Consider the following 23,409-nt stretch of genomic DNA (forward strand, 5'->3'; position numbering starts at 1 on the left):
GATTTCTTTCAACAATGTTTTATACTTTTCCAGATTACAAGTTATGCATTTTTTAGCTAAATGTATTCCTAACTATTTTTTATAACTTTTGATGCTCTTATAGATGGAATTGTTTTCCTAATTTCATTTTTGGATTGCTCATTGATGAATAGAAAGACAATTGATTTTTGCATATTGATCTTGTGTCTTGAAACTTTGCTGAAATCATTTATTATTAGTTCTAATATTAATAATATTAATTTTTTCATGAACTCCTTAGTACTTTCTGTATACAAGATCATATCATCTATAAATACTTTCATTTCTTCTTTTTAATTTTGATGCCTTTTATTTCATTTTCTTGCCTAATTGTCTTGGCTAGAACTGCAGTACAAGGTTGAATAGAAGTGACAAGAACAGACATTGTATCTTATTCCTGATCTTAGGGAGAAAGCATTCAGTCTCTTCCCACTTAGTATGATATTAGTTTGAAAGATTTTCATAGATGCCCTTTATGAGGTTTAGGAAGTTCCCTTCCATTCCTAGTTCTTAGAGCATTATCTTCTTTTAAATCATGAAAGGGTGTTGAATCCTGCTGAATGCTTTTTCTACATTTATTACCGTTATCATATGTTTTATCATTTATTCTACTGATGTGTTATATCACAATGATTAATCATTGGATATTAAATCAACATCACATTTTGGGGATAAATCCTGCTTGGTAATGACGTGTAATCCTTTCTATACATTGCTTGATTCCATTTACTAGTAATTTGCTGAGGATTTTTGCATGTGTATTAATAAAAGATATTGGTCTGTAGTTTTCTTTTCTTGTGATAACTTTGGCTAATACTGACCTCATAGAATGAGTTGGGAAGCTTATCCTCCTCTTTTATTTTTTGGAAGAGGTATGAAAGATCAGACCTCATTAAATGGTAGAATTCACTAGTGAAGCCATCTGGTCCTGGGCTTTTCTCTGTGGGAAGTATTTGTTTTTCTCAGTTATTAATTCAATCTCTTTTTTTATATATGTATTTTTAGATTTTATATATATATATATATATTTTTTTTTTTTTTCCTTGAGTCAGTTTTGATAGGCTGGGTCTTTCTAGGAATTTTTCCATTTCATCTAAGTTATCTAAGTTGTTGGCACACAAGTTTTTAATAGTATGGCCTCATGATTTTTTTTTTTATTTCTGTACAAGGGTAGTAAAGATTTCATTTCTGAATTTAGTAATTCTATTCTCTTTTATTCTGGGACAATCTAGCTAAAGGTTGGTCAATTTTGTTGATCTTGTGAAAGAACTCACTTTTGGTTGTATTGATTTTCTCTATAGTTTTTCTGTTCTCTATTTCATCAAATTCCTCTCCAATTCTTATTCTTCCTTTCCTTCTGCTTGTTTTGGGTTATTTTGCTCTTCTCTTCCACTGTCTTCAGGTGGAAGTTTAGGGTTATTGATTTGAGATTTTTTTCTTTTCTAACATAGGTGTTTACAACTTTAAATTTTCCTCTAAGCACTGATATAGTTGCACCTTATAAGTATATGCCTGACTGTTTTTTAAGTTTATGCAGCCTAAATTTTATTTATGTTTTATGGTAATAAAGTATACATAACATTTATCTTTTTAACCATGTTAAGTGTTATACACAACTCTTGCATAAATAACTGAAAAGTTAACCTATATCTTACATCTCCAATATTTTTTTTTTTTTAAGATTTTATTTATTTATTTGACAGAGAGAGACACAGCAAGAGAGGGAACACAAGCAGGGGGAGTGGGAGAGGGAGAAGCAGGCTTCCTGCTGAGCAGGGAGCCCGATGCGGGGCTCAATCCCAGGACACTGGGATCATGACCTGAGCCAAAGGCAGACGCTTAACGACTGAGCCACCCAGGTGCCCCGTTACATCTCCAATATTTTCTGAATGGATTGAAATTTGGATCCAATCTATTTTAACCAAGATAACTTCATGTAAATCCCGGAGCAGTTTCCTATCAATTTCTTTAGCACACTTTAGGCTTTCTAAATACCAAAGGCATTATAACCTTTGGAGAGTCCTTAGGATTACATCTTGCCTTATCTAACTGTGATTTTCCTTCCAAAGTAATGATAATTAGCCTAATCAGCTGAAGTTAAGGCCTAGAGTGTAGGTATCTAATAAACATCTAAATTATTCAGTAACTTTTTTCCCACAGTGGGATTTGGGAATTCATTTATTATAGCTCTAAACTATACTCTGGCCCAAGGTTTAAATACTACTGCATAAACACTGTTAGACAGGTGCAATAAAGACTTGAAGGGAAACTGAGTCATGGCATCATGTGCCCTGCAAGTATGGTTGCCAGGATAGGACGATAAGATATCTCAGAGTTTGAGTCAGATTGGGGAGGTCCCCTCCACCCACCCACAGAACAAGGGATTTGGTGTGGCATAAGCTATCTTCCTCACAAGAGGTGTCAGGGGAGTAGGAGGAAGAGAAGTGAAGTGGGGAGAAATAATGGAGAAGCAGGATGACAGAGACTCCATGACTTTGGGGAGCTGCTGGAGTATGTGAGGGATCAGAGAAATTCCTGATCAACTTTCTCCTTACTCCTGCTAAAGGACCTTTCAAAAAGTCCAATTTGGATCATTTCAGCATTTATAAATGTTTGAATACCATTTAAAAAATGGCTGTTGTATACTTGGCATCTCGTCCTGTCTTATTTCCAGTGCTCCTCATGGATATAAAATCTTACAAAATCAAATATGCCTCATAATGATCATTATATCACTGAATTATCCTTGGCAAAAGCCCTCCACTTTACCAAGTAAACAAAAGAATTAGCATTATCATGAGTATACATATAAGAATCCAGAGACCCCCAGGGGGAAGTGCTATTTGTTTTCAGTTCATAGGCCCAATGTTTAAAAAAGAACCACAACAGAAGGGATTCCTTCTCTAGTCAGGAGGCAGGACTTTTAAGTGTTGACGTATATAACACCGTGCTTTCTCAACTGAATGGTCAAGCTAAGTTCAGCATTTTGGTAACCACTGGTCCCTGAGTGGGTGTGGAGTGAGGCACAGCCCAACCACAAACTCTCTGCAGAATTTTTAGAACAACACCCAGAGAGACAAATCACAGACAACTGTGGTAAGTGTAACAAATGACACAGACTTTCTGAGTCAAAAGTGGCCCAGTATTCTGGCCAGCATTGGTTTTTATGAGTTGATGTGTTTTTAAATGAGAAGGTACAGTCAATAATTAGAATACACAAGATTTAGATCTACGGAGACTCTGCAGATAGAGTTTGGATGGGGTGTTCAGTAGCTCAATTAACTCCTTGTTCTCAGGTCCAGTGATGAACATTTCTTCCAGCAGATAGTTAAGAGATTACAAGTTAAAGTTGGAGACTCAATCAACCCTTCAGCATCACAATAAAATCTCATACCGTGTGTCATGCGATGAATATTGCTGACCAGGACTCCAGTGATGACTAAGAAGGAAAGATATTACTGCTGTTGAGTGATTCACCACCAAAAAAGCAGCAGATTCCCTGACTATGGGCACACTCCCTGCATTGGGCTATCTGCTGCTCCAGATGAGCAGAATCTACAATGCAATCTTGGTGGAACCTCCAGGATTGTTAAAAGAAAGAAATGAGCTCCCCAGCAACTGAGAAAATAGAATCTTGGATTTATCTACTTGCCAAGCAATAGTATACTCACCCGTGGGGAGAGCCACTGAGTGGCTCTTTGAAGGAAAATGTTAGGGCTTTTTTTTGCTAAAAGGTCAGTTCATTGTGATTATACTAATCAAGAATTAAAGCTTGTACAATGGAATAGGTGGCTTGAGTCCATAAGTCCATACAAGGCTTAAAACACAGGTCCCTCTTGTCATTGGTCAGGAATGAGTCTTCTCTTTCAGGTCTTCAGGTCCAATAAGAGTCTGGCACATTATGATTCTTAGACATTTATCAGCGTTGGCTGGTTTGAACCACTTATGGTTGAAATACAGCTTTCCATTTTGACACATTTGAAGCAGATGTAAAAAGCATAGTTTTAACTTAGAGTGTCCTCTAAGTGATGACCCACTAAACAGAAGACTATCATGATTTATACTTTTTTCTCTATATATGCTTTATTTCAATAAAAAGTTTTTTAAAGATAAAGATCAAATAAAATATTTTTTAAAGTCTCTGTTGTTTATTAATTGCACAGAAGCACCTTTATTCTCATTAAAAATTATTAAAAACCAAGTTGTTGTTCTTGTTTCTGGTTAGGCCAATATGATTGAATAAGCATTACTACCTTCTAAAATATTGGTTCAATCCTTTGTGATACAGAAGTTTCTTAAATGGAATGACTTTGCCTGCCACCACCCCAGGGGCATTTGGCAATGTCTGGACACATTTTTGGTTGTCACCACTGGGAGAAAGGGTGTGCTCTTGGCATCTTGTGGGGAGAGGCCAGGGATGGTGCTAACCCACGTCAGTCCCCCACAGCCATGAATTATTTGAATTAATTAAATTATCTGGTTCTGTCACAGGCACTCTTGGCTGCCTATCTAATAGCCACTCTTCTTTGCTGACAGAGCCAGATTTCCTTTCACCTCCCCATCTTTCATTACAGCATGGACTGAGCCACTTCTGGCCAATGGGCAGCCACCATTATTCTCTGAAGGTTGGCATGGTTAGATATGGGAACAGATGCACATGGAGTTGCCCAGCAGGATCCTGCTCATCCTCGCTTGCCTCTGCCACACGTCCATCTCTTGCTCCCAACAGCAGCCCCAGACCACCTCTAGATGCTTGGTTGAAAACCCACACAAGGAACAGCTTCCCGTAGACTCCTTCTTCCCCTTCGTGGATGTTGGTGGTGGCATGTGCTTGACTTATTGGTCAGGCTGGCTTATTAGTCAGCCCTCTGATCCTCCAACTTCCCCTCTCAGACCTTCAGTTCTCTGGTTCCTCTGGTAGCTGGTAAGGTCTTGTTCCCATCATAGATCCCTCATCCTGGTGGTTCTGTTTCCCTGACAAAGACGAAAGGATGTATTGGGATATTCCTCAGCCTTGCAATGGACAGTGTTCTCTGTCTCTTGATATTATGAAATTTCCATCTTTTATTGCACTTCAGAAAAAGAGAGTCTGGTCTAATCTAGGAAGGACAATCACTCTGATTTGGGCAGGTTCTAAAACAGAAAGGTATTATTCATAACCTCACATACCCATTTAGACACATTCATGGAAAAGGTGACTTTTAGATAAATCTGATTTTACTTTCAATTTCTGGAGAGAAAGTGGGCTACCTGATGCACTTCTGAGAAATGGATCTAGCAAGGCTTGCTCACTGTTTCCCTGCTCACTGTAAATGTCCAAATGGGATCTTTGCAATGATTTACTGGCATTACACCAAAGTATAATTGTATTTAATCAAGATCTGATCTCAAGGACAATTTTTTCTTCCATCAAATCCTAAGCACAAGAGGCCCACCACACTTGAAAATCTTTTTGTTGAGATTTCCGGCCAGTTTCCTCTTTTGTAAAAAAGTGAGCAGTGACTGCAGTGGGTGAGGATTTACTCATCTTCCTGGTTTGTGCTTTTGACAGACACACAAAGTTTCTGAGGAAGTAAGCTTCATGTTTAAAATATATTTATGAAAAAATATATTTATGTTAAACTTTACCTGTTTAAAAATCAGGCAGATCGATCTGATTCTCAAATAATTATTTATGATAGAAAATTTGGAAAACACAGAAAATTTTTAAGGTGATACGCAAGTCACTCTAGACCCCTCAACCCAGAAATACCACTGACACCATCTTTAGCACTTCAATCTCATCTCTGGAGATTGTATATATATTCATGCTTTACAAAATTAGGGCCAAATTATATATACTGAGGAGGTAGCTTTAAAAATAAAATAACCCCTGAGTCAGACTGGAGAGTAATGTAATATTTGAAGACACGAGAGAAAGCAAACTATGCCGGTGTTTGTGTTGTTTATAAAATAATTCTGAGACAGTGGCAGAAGCATTACTTCTCTAAAGTCCTGGGTTTGGTGATGGACACAATAATGCTGTGGAATAAATAATTTCAAAGTTTCAGTGGCTTGCAGCAGTAAGCATTGATTCTTCATGCACGGCTCTGTGGGTCCACTGGGCTTGGCTGATCTAGGTGGGGCTTGACTGGGCTCTGACATGCTCCAAGGGCCTCTTATCTGACCAGCAGTGCCTGGGACATATTCTCATGCTGAATGGCCAGAACCCATGTGCTGAGCCAAACTGCAGAAGCTCATTCAAAGCCTTTGCCTTTGCTCATGATCCAAATGACGACAGATGACAATATTGTTTTTACATCGCTGTTAAGAGCTATAGTTTTGGTGAGAGATGTGGGAGCAGGATTTGAGCTTGTAACGACCTCCAGCAAAGGGCCTGCCTTAACCCAAGGCAGTTTTTGATCCTTTCTCTCCTTGAAGTACGGATCGGCTCTACTTTTTCCATGTCTGCATCTCTGGCCTCCTTCATAGTAGGGTCTGGCTCCCCATGGGAAGTAGACATCTGGTGTCAAATAGATTTATGTTCTGGAGGCATTTTCCTTCCCAAATAGCCTTACCTCATCACAACGCAGAAGGGACCTGGCCCAAGAGCTCCCAGTATTGACAACACCAGCCAATATTTTAGACACATCTTTTCCTTGCATCAGCAATAGCAGCTTCATCCCGACTTTATAGGAAATGAGCGTGGTTGCAATTAATGCCCATAAATCACACTTGCCTGGAGCAGACTTCTCTTTTTTGATTCCTCATTACATTGTGGGCTCATCAAAAGGGCTCAGCTAAGACTTGATAAGTCAGTTTCATGGTGAATGACCACCCTCCAAAGGGGGCAGCACAGTGTGACCCCGAACACACAGTGGAAGGGCCCTCCCCCATGGTGCTCTGTCTTGTGGACCCCACCAGGTTGTGCTTCTGGCTTCACTTCTCAGGGTAGCCTCCTCTCTTGTTATTCCCCAGTGGCAGGAGGCTATGTGGACATGGTACAGCCCTAGAGCTCTTCCAACTTCCTCCCTATAATCTGTGTTCCCATTCCATGCACAGGACTCCTGAACACATATGGATGAGGCTGGGAGTCCCAGGCTCACAGACCCCCATGGATAGTTCCAAACATGGGGAAGTTGTTAGTGGGAAGAGGTGGGCAGAGCTGGCTGTGGGTTGCAGGTTTAGGCCCCAGCAGCACCAGGTAGGGGGCCTGGCCTGCTCAGGGACAAATAGAGTGGAGTCCTGGCCTTATCCCAGATATAACAGCCAGCATCGAATGATGGCAGTTCCTACACTTTAGCCTTCCAGGCAGAGCTGAGCTCCCACCAGTCTGGAAAACTGGCCAAGCCTCTTCCACGGTGGCCCTGGGGGCTTCCTCCCTCCCCTGTGGTGGGCACTTATATCTGTTGCACAGGAAGGGGCTCCTGGAGAACACATCTTTGGGGGCATCAGCACTCACAGCACCAGAGGTGCTGGGTATGGTCAGCCTGGGGCAGCCAGGGGCAGAAAGTTGCCCTCCATGCAACTGGGAGGGCCCAGGTTAGACCCTGACCACTGAGCCCATAATGGAACACCCATCCCATTTAACAAAACAGACATGAAAATGGCTGCCTTCTGAAATTTCTGATTGCAGAATTTTGTATAAGCTTATTGAGGTTGTGGTTTTCCTTCTGCACCCTTCTATCTTTGTGTCCTGCTTTCCTAGTTGGCTGTGGGTTCTTTTTAAAACACCGAAGCTCCCCCACCCCCACCCCATCATACCAAACACATCAAAATGTCCCCACCTTCAAAATCAAATGCAATTTTTATCTCACTATATATCAGTTGAATTATAATTGACTATTTGACATTAAAAATATATCTTACAGATATTTAACTAAAGTTAATGTTCATCCTGTGTTTTCTTTCAAAAGTTGGAATCAGTACTCTCCCCTGTCACTCCCTCCTCAGACTGCAGGCCCTTGGAAAGTTGGTCCTTGTGCTTAGTCAGCCTGCTGGGCCCGCCAGTGGGACTTGAAATGCACTGTCATCCAGACCTGGAGAAGAGCTGACAGTTGGTGATTCCAGTCTCTGCACAGTCACAGAATCCTGGGGTACCCCGAAGGCAATTTTCCGGAGAATTTACTCCCATGGGAGTTTGTCATTGCAGTGTTCCTCCAACTGGAAGTATACTTATTCGGCAATCAGAATTCATTCATGTTGTATGCAATCCTCATGCCAATGTTTGTCTTATATCTGACACTGTCCCTGAATCAGGAGCCTGGAGTAAAGCAAGCCAGGTATGTCAAGTCTCGTCCCCATGTAGCTGACCTCCTGATGGCCAGATGGGCCGAGGGCAGAACAGCTAGTCTTTCTGCGTCACATCCAAGTCACCCGTGTCCCCTGCAAGACTGGGCTTCCCACGGGGATCTCCCACCCGAGTGTCATAGGTACCAGGATGTCAATCCTGAAGAACAGGTGGAAAAAGCAGACACCAGGCAGGAAAAAGCAGAGGTAGAAGTGACAGATAGAAGCGGCACAAGGAAATCCAGACCAGGTGCCCAGGACGGCTTGCAACATCTGCAGCTTGCTCTTGGGGCCTGCCCACAGCGGCCATGGCTGCAAGAGGCTGTGGACAGAGGCTGCTGATGTAAAAGTTGCTAAGCCCATGTTCAATCTGCATGGGCAGGGTCAGAGGGCTGCGGACCTTCTGAAAACGAGGCAGGTAAGTCATATCTCAGGGAGCACATAGCTTTTATACACAGGATGAGCAAAGAAATGGTTGGGCTGGACTCTTGGATGACTATTGGCAAATGGCAAATGCAATGTATTTATATTGGAGATGATGGGTGAAAGACAGTGCCTGATTTAAGCCAGGGGATTTCGTGTTTCTCTTGCCCAATTCCTTCCAGCCCCTCTTGTGGCACCGTTCCGGGGCCTGTTCCTCTGTGACGGTGGCTCATGGGCAGGTAGACTTGTGACAGGTGGTCTGTAATAGCAAACACTTGGGGGTACTCTGTGGCAGTATCATTTGTCATAGTTAAAGAAGAGTGAGATGGGTCTTGATTCGGGATGATGGTGCCCACAGAGACACTGGTCCGCAGGAGAGCCCAAACTCTCTTTTCAATATTGCAAAAAGTTAAGAAACAAACCAAAGAAATCTTTCCTTCGATGACCCTGTCACTTAACACACAAATGCATGATTTCCTTGGCACAGAAATCACAATGTATTTTCAACTAAAATAAAATTTTCTCTGTTAACCTAATTCTATGTCACTTTTTTTTCAGACTCCAAATTGATGATATTAAAAAGGAGAATGCAGGGGCGCCTGGGTGGCTCAGTCAGTTAAGCATCTGCCTTCAGCTCAGGTCATGATCCTAGAGTCCCAGGATCAAACCCTACATCTAGTTCTCTGCTTCTCCCTCTCCCTCTGCCCCTCTCCACTTGTGTTCTCTCTCTCACTCACTCTCTCAAATAAATAAATAAAATCTTTTTTTAAAAAAAGGAGAGTGCAGTAAAAAGTTCGCTTTGTTCAAAGTGCTCACATTAAGTTGCTAAAATAATTATATATATATATATCCCCATGTAGGACTCAATCCCAGAAGCCTGGGATCATGACCCTAGCCAAAAGCAAACGCTTAATCAACTGAGCCACCTATGCGCCCCATTTTTTTTTATACATCTTATGTTGACTAATGCAAACTGTGTACTTTTAACAATTTTAACTGACGTATAGTTGACATACAATATTATATTAGTTTCCAGTTGTACAACATATTTATATACATTTATATACATTATGAGATGTTTGCCATGATAAGAATAGATATCGTCTGTCACGATGAAGTTATTACAGTATTATTGAATGTATTTCCTATGCTGTACTTGATCACATATTAATAAGCATGTTACAAGACATTTATATGTTTGGAAAAAAAAAGTTCTTTATTCCAATATTCTTTTAAAAATTCCAGGAATTTCTAGCTACAAAGTACAAGAGGGGAAAACCTTTAGCATAAAAAAACAGTCAGGCCTCTGGTTGTAGACAAGCCTATGGAGATTCACTTCTCTCAGCTCCTTTCTGCTAAGAACAATTAAAAGCCCTCGAGATAATTCTTTACCCATTCATCTATGGACAGACACTTATATTGCTTCCATATCTTGGCTATTGTAAGTAATGTTGCAGTAAACATAGGGATGCATGTATCTTTTCAAATTAGTGTTTTCATTTTCTTTGGGTGAGTACCCAGTAGTGGAATGACTGGAGCATATGATATTTTCACTTTTAATTTTTTGAGGAGCCTCCATACTGTTTTCCACAGTGGCTGCACCAGCTTGCATTCCCACCAACAGTGCACAAGAGTTCCTTTTTCTTGACAGCCTCGCCAACACTTGTCATTTCTTGTCTTTTTGATTCTAATCACCCTGACAGGTGTGAGGTGATGTATCATTGTGGTTTTGATTTGCATTTCCCTGATGATTAGTGATGTTGAGCATCTTTTCATGTGTCTGTTGGCCATCTATATGTCTTCTTGGGAAAATATCTGAATAGATTCTCCACCCATTTCTTAATCAGCTTGGTTTTTGGTGTGGAGTTATATAAATTATGTATATATTTTGGATATTAACCCCTTGTCGGATATATCATTTGCAAATATCTTCTCCCATTCAGTAGGTTTTGTTGATGGTTTCTTTGCTATGCAAAGACTTTTTATTTTGGCATAGTCCCAATAGTTTAATTTTGCTTTTGTTTCCCTTGCCTGAGGAGATATATCCATAAATATGTTGCTAAGGCTGATGTCCAAGAGATTATTGCCTATGTTTTCATTTAGGAGTTTTATGTTTCGGGTCCCACATCTAGGTCTGTAATCCAGTTTGAGTTTTTTTTGTGTGTTTGGTGTAAGAAAATGGTCCAGTTTCATTCTTTTGCATGTAGCTGTCCAGTTTTCCCAGAACCATTTATTGAAAACATAGTCTTGATGTTGGCGAGGATGCGGAGAAAGGAGAACCCTCCTACACTGTTGGTGGAATGCAAGCTGGTGCAACTACTCTGGAAAACAGTCTGGAGGTTCTTCAAAAAGTTGAAAATAGAGCTTTACCCTATGACCCAGCATTTGCACTACTGGGTATTTACCCCAAAGATACAAATGTAGTGATCCAAAGGGGCACATGCACCCCAATGTTTATAGCAGCAATGTCCACAATACCCAAACTATGGAAAGAGCCTAGATGTCCACCAATAGATGAATGGATAAAGAAGATGTGGTATATATGGAATATTATGCAGCCGTAAAAAATGAAATCTTGCCATTTGCAACAACATGGATGGAACTAGAGGGTATTATGCTAAGGGAAATAAGTCAGTCAGAGAAAGACAAGTATCATATGATCTCACTGATATGAGGAATTTGAGAAGCAAGACAGAGAATCATAGGGGAAAGGAGGGAAAAATGAAAAAGATGAAACCAGAGTGGGAGACAAACCATAAGAGACTCTTAATCTCAGGAAACAAACTGAGCGTTGCTGGAGTGGAGGGGGGTGGGAGGGATGGGGTGGCTGGTTGACAGACATTGCGGAGGGTATGTCCTATGGTGAGCACTGTGAATTGTGTAAGACTGATGAATCACAGACCTGTACCCCTGAAACAGATAATACATTATATGTTAATAAAATAAATAAATAAATAAATAAATAAATAAATAAATAAAAAATAATGAAAAGACTATCTTCTCTTCATTGTCTATTCTTGCTTCTTTTGTGGTGGATTAATTGACCATATAAGGATGGGCTTATTTCCGAGCTCTGTATTTTGGTCCATTGATCTATGTGTCCATTTTTGTGCCAGTACTATATTGTTTTGATTATTATAGCTTTATCATACATTTGAAATCTGGGATTGTGATACCTCCAGCTTTGTTCTTCTTACTCAAGAATGGAGCAAGATGATTTGGCTATTGGAGATGATTATTTTTGATATGGTCAAAATTGATATGGTTATGGACAAAATTCAACATCATTTTATGAAAAACTCTTAGCAAGCTAGGAATTGAAGAAAACTTCTTAAACTTGATTAAGAGCATCTACAACCTACTGCATACAGAATACTCAATGGTGGAAGACAAATTTCTTTCCTCTAAGATATGGAGCAAGATAAAATGTCTGCTCTCCCCACTCTTACTCAGTATAGTACTGAAATTCTTAGCTCCAAAAGGCAAGAAAAAATTTTTTAAAAGATACAGAACAAAAAGGAAGAAATAAAACTGGCCCTGTTTGCACATGGCGTGGTTCTTTATGTAGACAATCCCAAGATATCTAGAAAAAAAGTCTTAGAACTAATAAGCGAGTATAGTAAGGTTGTGGGATACAAGATCAACACATAAAAATAGATTGTATTTTTATAAGCAACAACATACAGAAACCAAAATGTAGAAATACAATAGTATTTGCAATTTTCAAAAGAAGAGAGAAATATTTAGATATAAATCTAATAGAACATGTCCAGAATCTGTGTGCCAAAATTAGAAAATACTGATGAATAAAATCAAAGAAGATCTAAACAAATGGAGATGTACTGTGTTCTTGGATAGGAAGACTCAACATAGTGAATGTGTCAATTCTCTCCCAAATTATTCCATAATCTTAATGCAACATATATCAAATTTCCAGCAAGTCTTTTTTACATAGACAAGCCCATTGTAAAGTTTATATGGAAAGGCATATGTTAAGAAAGAAGAATAAAATGCAAGGAATCACTCTAGCAGATATAAGTCTTACTTTAAAAGTTACTGTAATTAAGACAATGTGGTATTGGCAGAGGGAGAGACATAGATCACTGGAACAGGACAGAGAATCCAGAAATCAACTCACACAAATATGCTCAACTGATTTTTGACAAATGTGTAAAAGCAATTGTATGTAAGAAAGATAACCTTTCGGGGCACCTGGGTGGCTCAGTTGGTTGGGCGACTGCCTTCGGCTCAGGTCATGATCCTGGAGTCCCGGGATCGAGTGCCGCATCGGGCTCCCTGCTCGGCAGGGGGTCTGCTTCTCCCTCTGACCCGCTTCCCTCTCGTGCTCTGTCTCTCATTCTCTCTCTCAAATAAATAAATAAAATCTTTAAAAAAAAAAAAAGATAACCTTTCGACAAAAGATATTACAGCAGTTGAACATCGATAGGGGAAAAAAAGAATTGCAACCTAAATCTCACACCTTATACAATTAACTCAAAATGGGTCATAGACTTAAATGTAAAACAAAACTATAAAACTTTTAGAAGAAAATGGAGGAGGAAATCTTTGGGATGTAGAGTTAAGCAGAGTTCTTAGACTTCACTCCCAAACCACAATCCATAAATAAAAAAGTAATATACTGGACTTCATCAAAATGAAAACTTTTGCTTGTCAAAGATCCTTGTAAGATGATGAAAAGACAAGCCATGGGCAAGGAGAAGATATTTGCAAACCACATACCTGGCAAAGGACTTGTATGTAGAATACATAAAGAATACTCAAGATGTAACAGTAAAAACAGTAATGATAAAAACAAAAACAAAATCACACAAAAAAGCCCAATTAGACAAATGGGCAAAACACATGAACAAAAAAACTTTTCACCGAAAGGAGATACAGAAGGCACATAAGTACATGAGAAAATATGCAACATCATTAGCTATTAGAGAAATACAAATTTAAGCCACAATGGGATATCACCACATGCTTATTAGAATGACTAAAATAATAATAAAGATAACACCAAACATGGCAAGGATGTCAAGAAACTGAAACTTTAGTACATTGTTGGTGGAAATGTAAAAATGATATGGTCACTCTTGAAAGTAGTTTGGCTGTTTCTTAGAGAACTAAATGTGCACTAACCATATGAAACTGCAATGAAATGAAAAGTTATGTTCACACAAAAATGTGTATATGAATGTTGATAGCAGCTTTATTCATGTTAATAAAAAAGTGAAAACAGCCAAAAGTCCTTCAAAGTGTGCAAGGTTGAACAGACCCTGGTACACCTACAAAATGGAATAATACTCAGCAATAAGAGGAACAAACTTTTGATATACACAACAGCTTGGTAGATCTTAAGAGCAGGACATTTAGTGAAAAAAGCCAATCTGAAATGGTTTCATATGGTGAGTCAACTTAAAGCACCTTCAAAATGACAAGACTATAAAGTTGGAGAACAGGTTAGGAGTTGTCATGAACTGATTCAAGAGTTGGGCAGATGGGGGAGATTATAGAGAGATGGTAGAAAGTTCATCGACAATGATGGAACAATTCTGTGTCCAGAACATGGTGTTACATGAATCTGTACACAGAGGAAAACTGCAAAAAACCACACACACACACACACACGTGTGCACACACACACAAATGCAGGTTAGAAAAAGGTAAAACTGAGTAAGGTCTGTAGTCTAGTTAATAGTGTGTGCCAAATGTTAATTTCTTGGTTTTGGGATTGTGCTATGGCCATGTCACCATTGGAGGGCTCAAGAAACTCTATGTACTATTTTTACAACTTCCTGTGAGTCTACAATCATTTCCAAATAAACAGTTAAAAAAGCAGCGAATATTGATGCTTGTTTTTTCCCCTTTAATACAGATTTTCTTAGATTCTATAGTTAGATCTCACGCAGTTCTCCAAAATAACATCACTAAGCTACAGTAAAATCCTGTGCTGTTCTGATTGGAGACAGAACAGCATTTAAACAAATCTAACATTTTGTGGAAACACAACCCTGATCAGGTGGAGACTTGTTGCCTTACACATAGCCCAAGGCCTAGAAAATGTATGGTTACACCATCCACACATTTCATATATGGCCAGAAATTTGAGTTAGATTGTTTTCTAGATACTACGTTGTCTATATGTGTGTGCACGTGTGCAAACTTTATCGGGAAATAGAAGAGATAAACTCTTGCATCTTTTCTGTTATAGCAAAGCTAGAAATGGTTAAAATTGTATTTGATAATGAGAAATGAGAGAATGGATATCATGTGAATCTTTGAAGAACGTCACTGTGGAACGTGGACCAAGACAATGAAAACCCATCAAAAGGTGAATAATAAGTAGAAGTGCTGACAGGCAAAGGGAACTCATATCCCATATATTTCATGGTTTATAACTGGTACAAAAATAACAATTATAACTACAGGTGAAAAGAAGAAGGAGGGGCGCCTGGGTGGCTCAGTTGGTTAAGCGACTGCCTTCGGCTCAGGTCATGATCCTGGAGTCCCTGGATCGAGTCCCGCATCGGGCTCCCTGCTCAGCAGGGAGTCTGCTTCTCCCTCTGGCCCTCCCCCCGCTCATGTGCTCTCTCTCATTCTCTCTCTCTCAAATAAATAAAAAAAAAAATGAAGGAAAGAAATACAGGAATGCAGAAGGAAGGAAAGAAGGGAGGGAAGGAAGGAAAGAAATCATAATTCTCAGGCCACAGGTGCAAAGACAAACAGGAAGAGGGATGTGGTGTGGTGAGGGAGCTCAGGCAGAGACCCTTCCCTACACACACACACGCACACGCACACACACATTCTAGCCTGTATTGACTTTCTTTCCAACCACCCGATTCTTTCCTTTCAACACCTTCTAGATTTAAAACCCAAAGCAGTCATCTGTTCAGGCACCAAGGCATCCTTGACCTCCCATCTGGAATCCCGATTTTCAGAGCTCTGCACTGTGGTGTTTGTGGTTGTCTCCTCGTCCAACCAAAACCCAGGCTGTGTGGCAGGGAAGTTGGAGCAGCAGAGAGAGGCTGCCCCTGGCCTCCAGTCTCCCTTTCCTGTCTCAAGGTTCATGTCTGGAAAACCACCTGGGTGCAAGCCTCTTGTCTCCCATTCACTGGCTATGACCCTTGAACAAAACTGATTTTGTTGTTTTGAAGCCTTAGTTCTCCAGCTGGAAAATGGAGAGAATTACAGTCTTGACTTCTTCAAGTTTGTAAGGATGAAGCTGGATTGGATCACAATTTGCTATTGCGACATCCTAAACTTCGCCCTTAGCTTGAGTACCATGGCTTCAGGACCCCACACTTGGACCCACGAGGGCAAGGGGTGCCAGGCCATTCCTTGTTCAGATGCTGGCTCTGCAAGGGTACCCGTGCTTCAGTGCTGAGTGCAAGCTCAGGGGAGGATGGACCCAGGGCTCCTGAGGAACAGCAGGTGCACCTGTTTTCACTGTGTTTCGGAAATGACCCTTCCTTCCTCACCTTCTCTCATAACACTTTGTCCAAAGATAATTTAACAAAGGATAAAGCAGCGATACAAATACTGAAAGTAAGTTTATAAATTTTAACTGTTGCAATAGAATCACAAACATTGTCATAAAGCCGCCAACAATACCCATTGGGGTGGGAGTGTTCACAGACAGGTAACCAGCTCCCCAAAGGAAGTGCTCATTGAACTTCAAAGTTCAGGGACATTCTTCATCACTGTTACCAGCCTCAGCCTCACACTGTTCTCTCCCATTCGGAAGGACTTGGTCACCTCCAGGGTCACCATGCCGGTTCCAGGGCTGACCCAGCAGAACTGATGAAGATAGTGGGTGCTTCGTTACACACTTAGAACAAAAGAAAGCACACACTGGGGTGTAAGTAAATTTCCATTTTAGTTTTCCAGACATGAACCTTGAGACAGGAAAGGGAGACTGGAGGCCAGGGGCAGCCTCTCTCTGCTGCTCCAACTTATCAAAGAGGGTAAACATGTTTTGGTTGATGAAATTAAGTATTTTCAATAAACACCTCCCTCTTTCAACATTCTTCCTTACATTTAAAAAATTGTGGTAAAATACACACCACATAAAAGGTACCATCTTAACCACTTTTAACTGTACAGTTCAGTAGTGTTAAGTATATTCACACCACCTACCATCCCCAGAATTCTTTTCATTTTGCAAAACCAAAAGTCTGCACCCATTAAATACTAACTCCCCATTCCTCCCTCCTCCCCAGCCGCTGGCAACCCCCATTCTACGTTCTGCCTCTATGAAGTTGACTACTCCAGGTGCTTCATGTAAGTGGGATCATACAGTATTTGTCTTTTTGTGCCTGGCTTATTTCATTTAAGATTATGTCCTCGGGCGCCTGGGTGGCTCAGTCGTTAAGCGTCTGCCTTCGGCTCAGGTCATGATCCCAGGGTCCTGGGATCGAGTCCCACATTGGGCTCCCTGCTCAGCGGGAAGCGTGCTTCTCCCTCTCCCACTCCCCCTGCTTGTGTTCCTGTTCTCGCTGTCTCTCTCTGTCATATAAATAAATAAAATCTTTAAAAAAAAAAAGATTATGTCCTCAAGTTTCATTGTTGTCGCAAGTGTCAGAATCTCCTTCGTTTTTAAGATTGAATAATATTTCATTGTTTCTATAGACCACATTTTGCTTATCCATTCATTTGTCAATGAACACTTGAGTTGCTTCTACCTTTCGGCTGTTGTGAATAACGCTGCTATGAACATGGGCATAAATATTTCTTTGAGCCCTTACTTTCAATTATTTTTGTAAACATGCATCTGTGTAATTTCTAGATCATATGGCATCTCTATTTTTAATTTTTTGAGGGACGTCCATACTTTTTTCTGCAGGGGCTGCATCAATTTACATTCCCACCAATAGTGCACGAGGGTTCCAGTTTCTCCACATCCTGGCCAGCACTTGGTTTTTCTGTTTTTGACGGTAGCCATCTTAATGGTGGGAGATGCCTCTTTACATTTAAAGCAGGAGTAAGTATGGCCATGACCATTCTTTAAGTGTAGTAAGGGCGGGTCCTTAGGTAAGACGACGTGGGACAGCATGATGAGACCTGGGATCATCTATTTACTTGCTGTGTTCCTGCTATACGGTCTACCTTCTGAGGACAGGATGTATCTTTTACATTTCTTTATTCTCAGCCTCTAACAAGAAATATCCCATTAATGGTGAACTGGTTGAATGAGAGGGATTTATTCATTGTTCCTCCCTCCCTTCTTATCCCTTCCCTGACCTCTCAGGAAGCCCCTGTCTGCCCAAGGGAAGACCCCATAACAGGCACAGTATCCCAGAGACAGCTGGGTAGGTTTCAAGGACTCCTCCAAACCAGGTGTTTGGGTCTTATCAGCCACTGTGGGCAAGAGCTGAGCAGACCCATTTTCAAGATCTGCAAGTGGAAGGGAAGTAGCAGTTGCATCATGTTTATGCTTGGTGCAGGAGCTTTGCAGCTCAGGCACACTGTCCCAGATGCTTTGTGTCACCTCGTTGGCATGGGACAGCAGCCAGGCCTGCAGCAGTCAGCCCCACCAATTCCCCTGCTCTAGCCTCTTCGACCGTTGGGTCAGGAGTTTGCTCATGTCCATAGTGATGGTTTCTGCAGGTGGAGGTTTGGAGATGGGGAGAAGCCAAGAGGTTATTTTTGAGGGTTCTAGCTAGGGTTCCTTGTTCCAAGGTCATCTTTGAGGGTTCTAGCCAGGGTTCCTTCTTCTCCCCATTTCATGTCCATCTGTCCTTCAGGGATAGCCCAGCAGTGACTTCAAGTCCAGCACCAGATGGAAGCAGCAGCTCTACATGAACCCTTTAACCACTTCCCACAGATGTGTGAGGTCAAATCCCACAGTAAATCCTACATTCTGTATCATTCCTTATGGTTCTGCTTCCTTGATGGAACCCTGGCTAACACAGACCCACTCACTAGGATTGAGGATGTGAGGGAAGCCAGGATCAGTCTTCCAGCTACAGTCTGAGGGTTTGAGTTTCCTGTGGATCTTTGCACTGCAGGACCAAACTGTGCATCGTGGGAAGACAGAGGAATCCACAGAAGATGGCCCAGGGATCAGAAAAGCCACCTGGAACAGAGACGGGAGGGCCTCCCAGTACATGGAGGAGGACAATTCTGGCAAAGGGATGACTGTGAGGTGGGAGAAGAGCCAGGAGGGTGGGTATCAGGGAATCTTTGGTGTCTGTCCTGTGATGATCAAAAGGAGCTCAGAGAGAACTGACCTCTTCTTTCCTGAGCAATCAGAGCTCCACTTGTCACTATTGCAATGAGAGAGAGGACACCTTGCCCTTTGCAGGCACTGTTCGATATTGTGTTCTTGTCCCTCAGGGAGCAGTGTGCTTGGTGGGGTAAGTGTGTGGGTCCTGGAATTGACAAGTCCAGGTTGGTGTGTGTCCCAGCTGCACCATGAACAGAAGTGTGATCTCCAGAAGCTATTTAATCCTTTGTGCCTCAGTTTCCCCATCTGTAGATAAAGATATCTACATCATGAACTTGTTGTGAATGTGTAATGTCAAACACTCAGCACATGCCTGACACGTAGTGAGTGCTCAGAAAAACGTGATTCAGCTTTAAAATTCAGATGGGCTCCTGCTTGTTGCTTCACAACTGGGTATGTGGTCTTTTTCCTGTACCAGCTGTGGGAATCTTTCCCAATTCTCATCCATTCAGGTTCTGTCTCCTACACGTAACTTTCTTTCCTTAGTTTCTAAAAGGGCTGTCTTAGCTGATTCTCTGCTTTATCAACAAAGGTATTTATCAACAAAAGTTCTTTCTTGAGTGCTGGGCTAAGCCACGCTCTTTTGTGTTTTTCCTGACACCATGTAAATCCCTGAACAAGACAGGCCCCCATTAAGTCCATGGGGACTGCCACCCTGGTGTGAGTGCCATGAGAATGGACCAGAAGGGAGAGTTCTTTCTTCAGGGGACCCTGCCTGCAGCCACCATCCATTAGGGCAATCTCTGGGGACCTGGGTTTTCTAGACTGTGTTTCAGGTAAGAACTGTATTCATGTTCATTAGGAAGTAATGTAAGCTTACCTTATCTGGCTCATGTACGTAGTTTTTATTGAAAGACTATGGTAACAAAGGTCTTCTCACTGATTTCTGTATTTCTCTATTATAACACAGGGAAAAACAGGTTTAGATTTCCTTCACGGAGGGTTTCCTGGGTCACCTATGAAAAAAACAATTAAAAACAAAATCATACTACTATAGCTACAGACACATGAACTAACTGTTATGTGTAGGATGTGGAGAAAGGGGAACCCTGTTGCTATTGATGGGAATGCAAGCTGGTGTAGCCACTGTGGAAAACAGTATGGAGTTTCCTCAAAAAGTTAAAAATAGAGCTACCCTATGATCTAGTAATTGCTCTACTGGGTATTTACCCAAAGTATACGAAAACACTAATCCAAAAGGATATAAGCACCCCTATGTTTATTGGAGCATTATTTATAACAGCCAAATCATGGAAACAGCCTAAGTGTCCACTGATAAGATAAATGGATAAAGAAGATGTAGTATATAAATACAATGGAATATTATTCAGCCATAAAAAGAATGAAATCTTGCCAATTGCAGCAACATGGGTGGAGCTAGAATATAATGCTAAGAGAAGTAAGTCAGAGAAAGACAAATACCATAATTATTTCACTCATATGTGGAATTTAAGAAACAAAACAAATGAAGAAAGGAAAAGAGAGAGAGAGGAGAGAGAGAGAGAGAGAGAAACCAAGAAAAAGACTCTTAACTCTCCATAGACTCTATAGGCTCTCTATAGAGAACAAACTGATGGTTACGAGAGGGGCGTTGGGTGGGGGATGGGTGAAACAGGTGATGGGGATTAAGGAGTGCACTTGCTGTGATGAGCACTAGGTGATGTACAGAATTGTTGAATCATTATATTGCACATCTGAAACTAACACAACACTGTATGATAACTATACTGGAGTTAAAATAAAAAACGTAATAAAATTAAAAAAAAATTAAAATCCAGGAAAGAGGGAGGGAGTCCTCAAAAAGTAAAAAAGGGAAAGAGAGGTAGAAGAAATCCAAGCCTGAACTGACAAGAAACAGTTGGTTAGAGGACAGAGACCCAGATGTGAGGCTCAGGGAATCAGTGCAAAGAGCTCTGGAAGTGAAGACATCGAGGTGCTTGTCTTTCATCTCCGATCGGATACGCTGAAGACCCAGATGTGTGTCAGAGAACCCAGGGCCTCAGGCTTACTTGGTTCCTACCCTCATGCAGCTCCCAACTGACGAGCTGCTGCAAGCTTCTCTGAGGGATGCCACACCACAGTGTTTCCTACTGAGCATCCACTTCCCTGATCTGCAGTCCTACATTTAGTGACTAGTGGGTCTTGGCAGTTTCAGTATCTTTCCCCAAAAGCTTCTCTTTTCAACTAAAATGCACCTGTGTAGATGAATTATGCTGATTTGCTTTGAGGGATTCAGTCAGTGTTTTTTTTAAATTTTATTTTATTATGTTATGTTAGTCACCATACATCATTAGTTTTTGATGTAGTGATCCATGCTTCATTGTTTTCGTATAACACCCAGTGTTATTAATGTATCAGGTATGATGTGACAAAGTGTTGAATCATAGAAAGCAAAGTATTTATTTGTAAAGGGGAGATGAGGTCCAAAATATTTCAGAAGTTTTCTTTCCCTTTTTATTATACTTCACATAGCACAAGAAACACAAAATGAAAAATGAATATTCAGGAGTAAGGAACTCAGCAAGATGGTGGAGTAGGAAGCCCCACATTCTCCTTCTCCCCACAAACACACTGATTCAGCAACAATTCATGGACCACTTTTCTTTGTGAGAAATAAATTAATTGCAAGGCTCTTACATCCTTGGAGAACATAAAATCAGGCTCCGTGAATATGGCAGTGAGATTTGGGACACCTTGTTGCCAGAGACCTTGTCCTTGGCACAATGCCAACAATCAGGAAGAGACCCCTTAGCTTCCAGGTTCACTCAGAGGAGAGAAGGGTTTGGTTTATGTGTCTAGTGCCCCAAATTTTCAGGGGGGCTCCACAGAGGACTGGATTCTCTTTTACGGGTCTTACAGCTCTGATGGGTCCAGCACAATCCAGGCACCTGGGGAGAGCAGAGGTGGCAGCTTAGGCTGGTATTCTCCATTGATTCTCCCTCCTGCTTAGCACAGATTGAACTGATGAAAAATCCCAGTTCCCAGCTCCCCTGCTTCCCCCGCCCCCGGAGAGGGAAAGAGTTGATCTGTGTATTCCATATCTTAACTTTTCTGGGGATGCCCCAAAACTATATCCGTCTCATGAGTCCACATATGGGTATTTATCCAAAAGAATTGAAATCAGGACCCTAAACAGATAGTTAGTACTCTTATGTTCATTGTAGCATTATTCCCAATAGCCAAAATATGGAAACAACCCAAGTGTCCATCAGTGGATGAGTGGATAAAGAAAATATGATAGATACACATAATAGAATACTATTCAGTCCTTAAAAAGGAAATCTTCCAAAATGCAACAACACAGATGAAACTTGAGGACATTACGCTAAGTGAAACAAACCAGTTATAGGAAGGTAGATACCCCGTGATTCCACTCATATGCAGTCCCTAAAATAATCAAATTCTTAGAATCAAAGAGTGGAATGGTGGTTACCAAGGCCTGAGGACAGGGGGAAATGAGGAGTTACTAATCAATGGGCATAAAGTTTCAGTCAAGCCAAATAAATAAACTTTAGAGATCTACTGTACAGCATTGTACCTACAGCCAATAATATATTGTACACTTAAAAATTTACTAACAGGAGGGGTGCCTGTGTGGCTCAGTAGGTTAAGCGTCTGACTGTTGATCTCAGCTCAGATCTTGATCTCAGGGTCGTGGGTTCGGGCCTGGCGTTGAGCTCCCTGCACTGGGCATGGAGCCTACTTAATTTTAAAAATGTTAATAGGATACATCTTATATTACGTGTTTTTATTACAAGAAGATTAGAACATTTAAAAAGAAAGAAATGTTCATAAATGAGCACAGTCACAGAAATCTAAACTGGTATTATGAGATAAATTATGTGACAACACAAAAATATAGACAAAATGGATAATTATCTTATAAAATGGGTACTATCTGTTCTTCTTAATGAGTTGTACTCGAAATTTGGTATGCTTTTAGATACTACCATATTAATATACCCATTTAGTATAGTATAATTGCATTAGCTAAATTGAATCATTTGTGAATCTGAAACAATGTCTTTTTCTATTTCACAAACATACACACAGAGGGGAGCAAATGTAATAATCTATCTCAGGTCTCTTCTATATTTTCAAAGGATTCCAAGAAATAGAAGAGGAAGGAAAGCTTCCAGATTCATTCTATGAGTCCAGCATTACCCCAATACCAAAACTACATAAAGACACACAAAAAACTGCAGGCCAATATCTCTGATGAACATAGATGCAAAAATCCTCAATAAAATATTAGCAAACTGAATCCAACAGTACATTTAAAAAAATCATTCTGGGGGGCGGAGCAAGATGGCAGAGGAGTAGGAGACCTGGATTTCGTCTCCTCTCAGGAATTCAGCTGGATAGGGATCAAACCATTCTGAACACCTACAAACTCAACAGGAGATCGAAGAAAAGAAGAGCAACAACTCTCTCATCAGAAAAGCGACCACTTTCTGGGAGGTACGACT

General features: G+C 40.8%; 1 long non-coding RNA gene across 3 annotated transcripts in view; it reads right to left on the reverse strand.

Moving 5' to 3' along the window:
* Window positions 1-3,146: 3,146 nt before the first annotated feature.
* Window positions 3,147-23,409, reverse strand: part of LOC123860949 (uncharacterized) — an 86,050-nt gene continuing 65,787 nt past the window's right edge. For all 3 annotated transcript variants that reach the window (XR_010404903.1, XR_008507964.2, XR_006794915.3), the window contains 3 exons: window positions 21,578-21,828; window positions 19,761-19,896; window positions 3,147-19,186 (listed from right to left, as the gene is read on the reverse strand). This is a non-coding gene — a long non-coding RNA (uncharacterized LOC123860949). The remainder of the gene's footprint in view (window positions 19,187-19,760; window positions 19,897-21,577; window positions 21,829-23,409) is intronic.

Source organism: Mirounga angustirostris, unplaced genomic scaffold (genome assembly GCF_029215605.1).
Source record: "Mirounga angustirostris isolate CCGP_5_RB_7025 unplaced genomic scaffold, mMirAng1.0.hap1 SCAF_9, whole genome shotgun sequence".
Lineage (NCBI taxonomy): Eukaryota > Metazoa > Chordata > Mammalia > Carnivora > Phocidae > Mirounga > Mirounga angustirostris.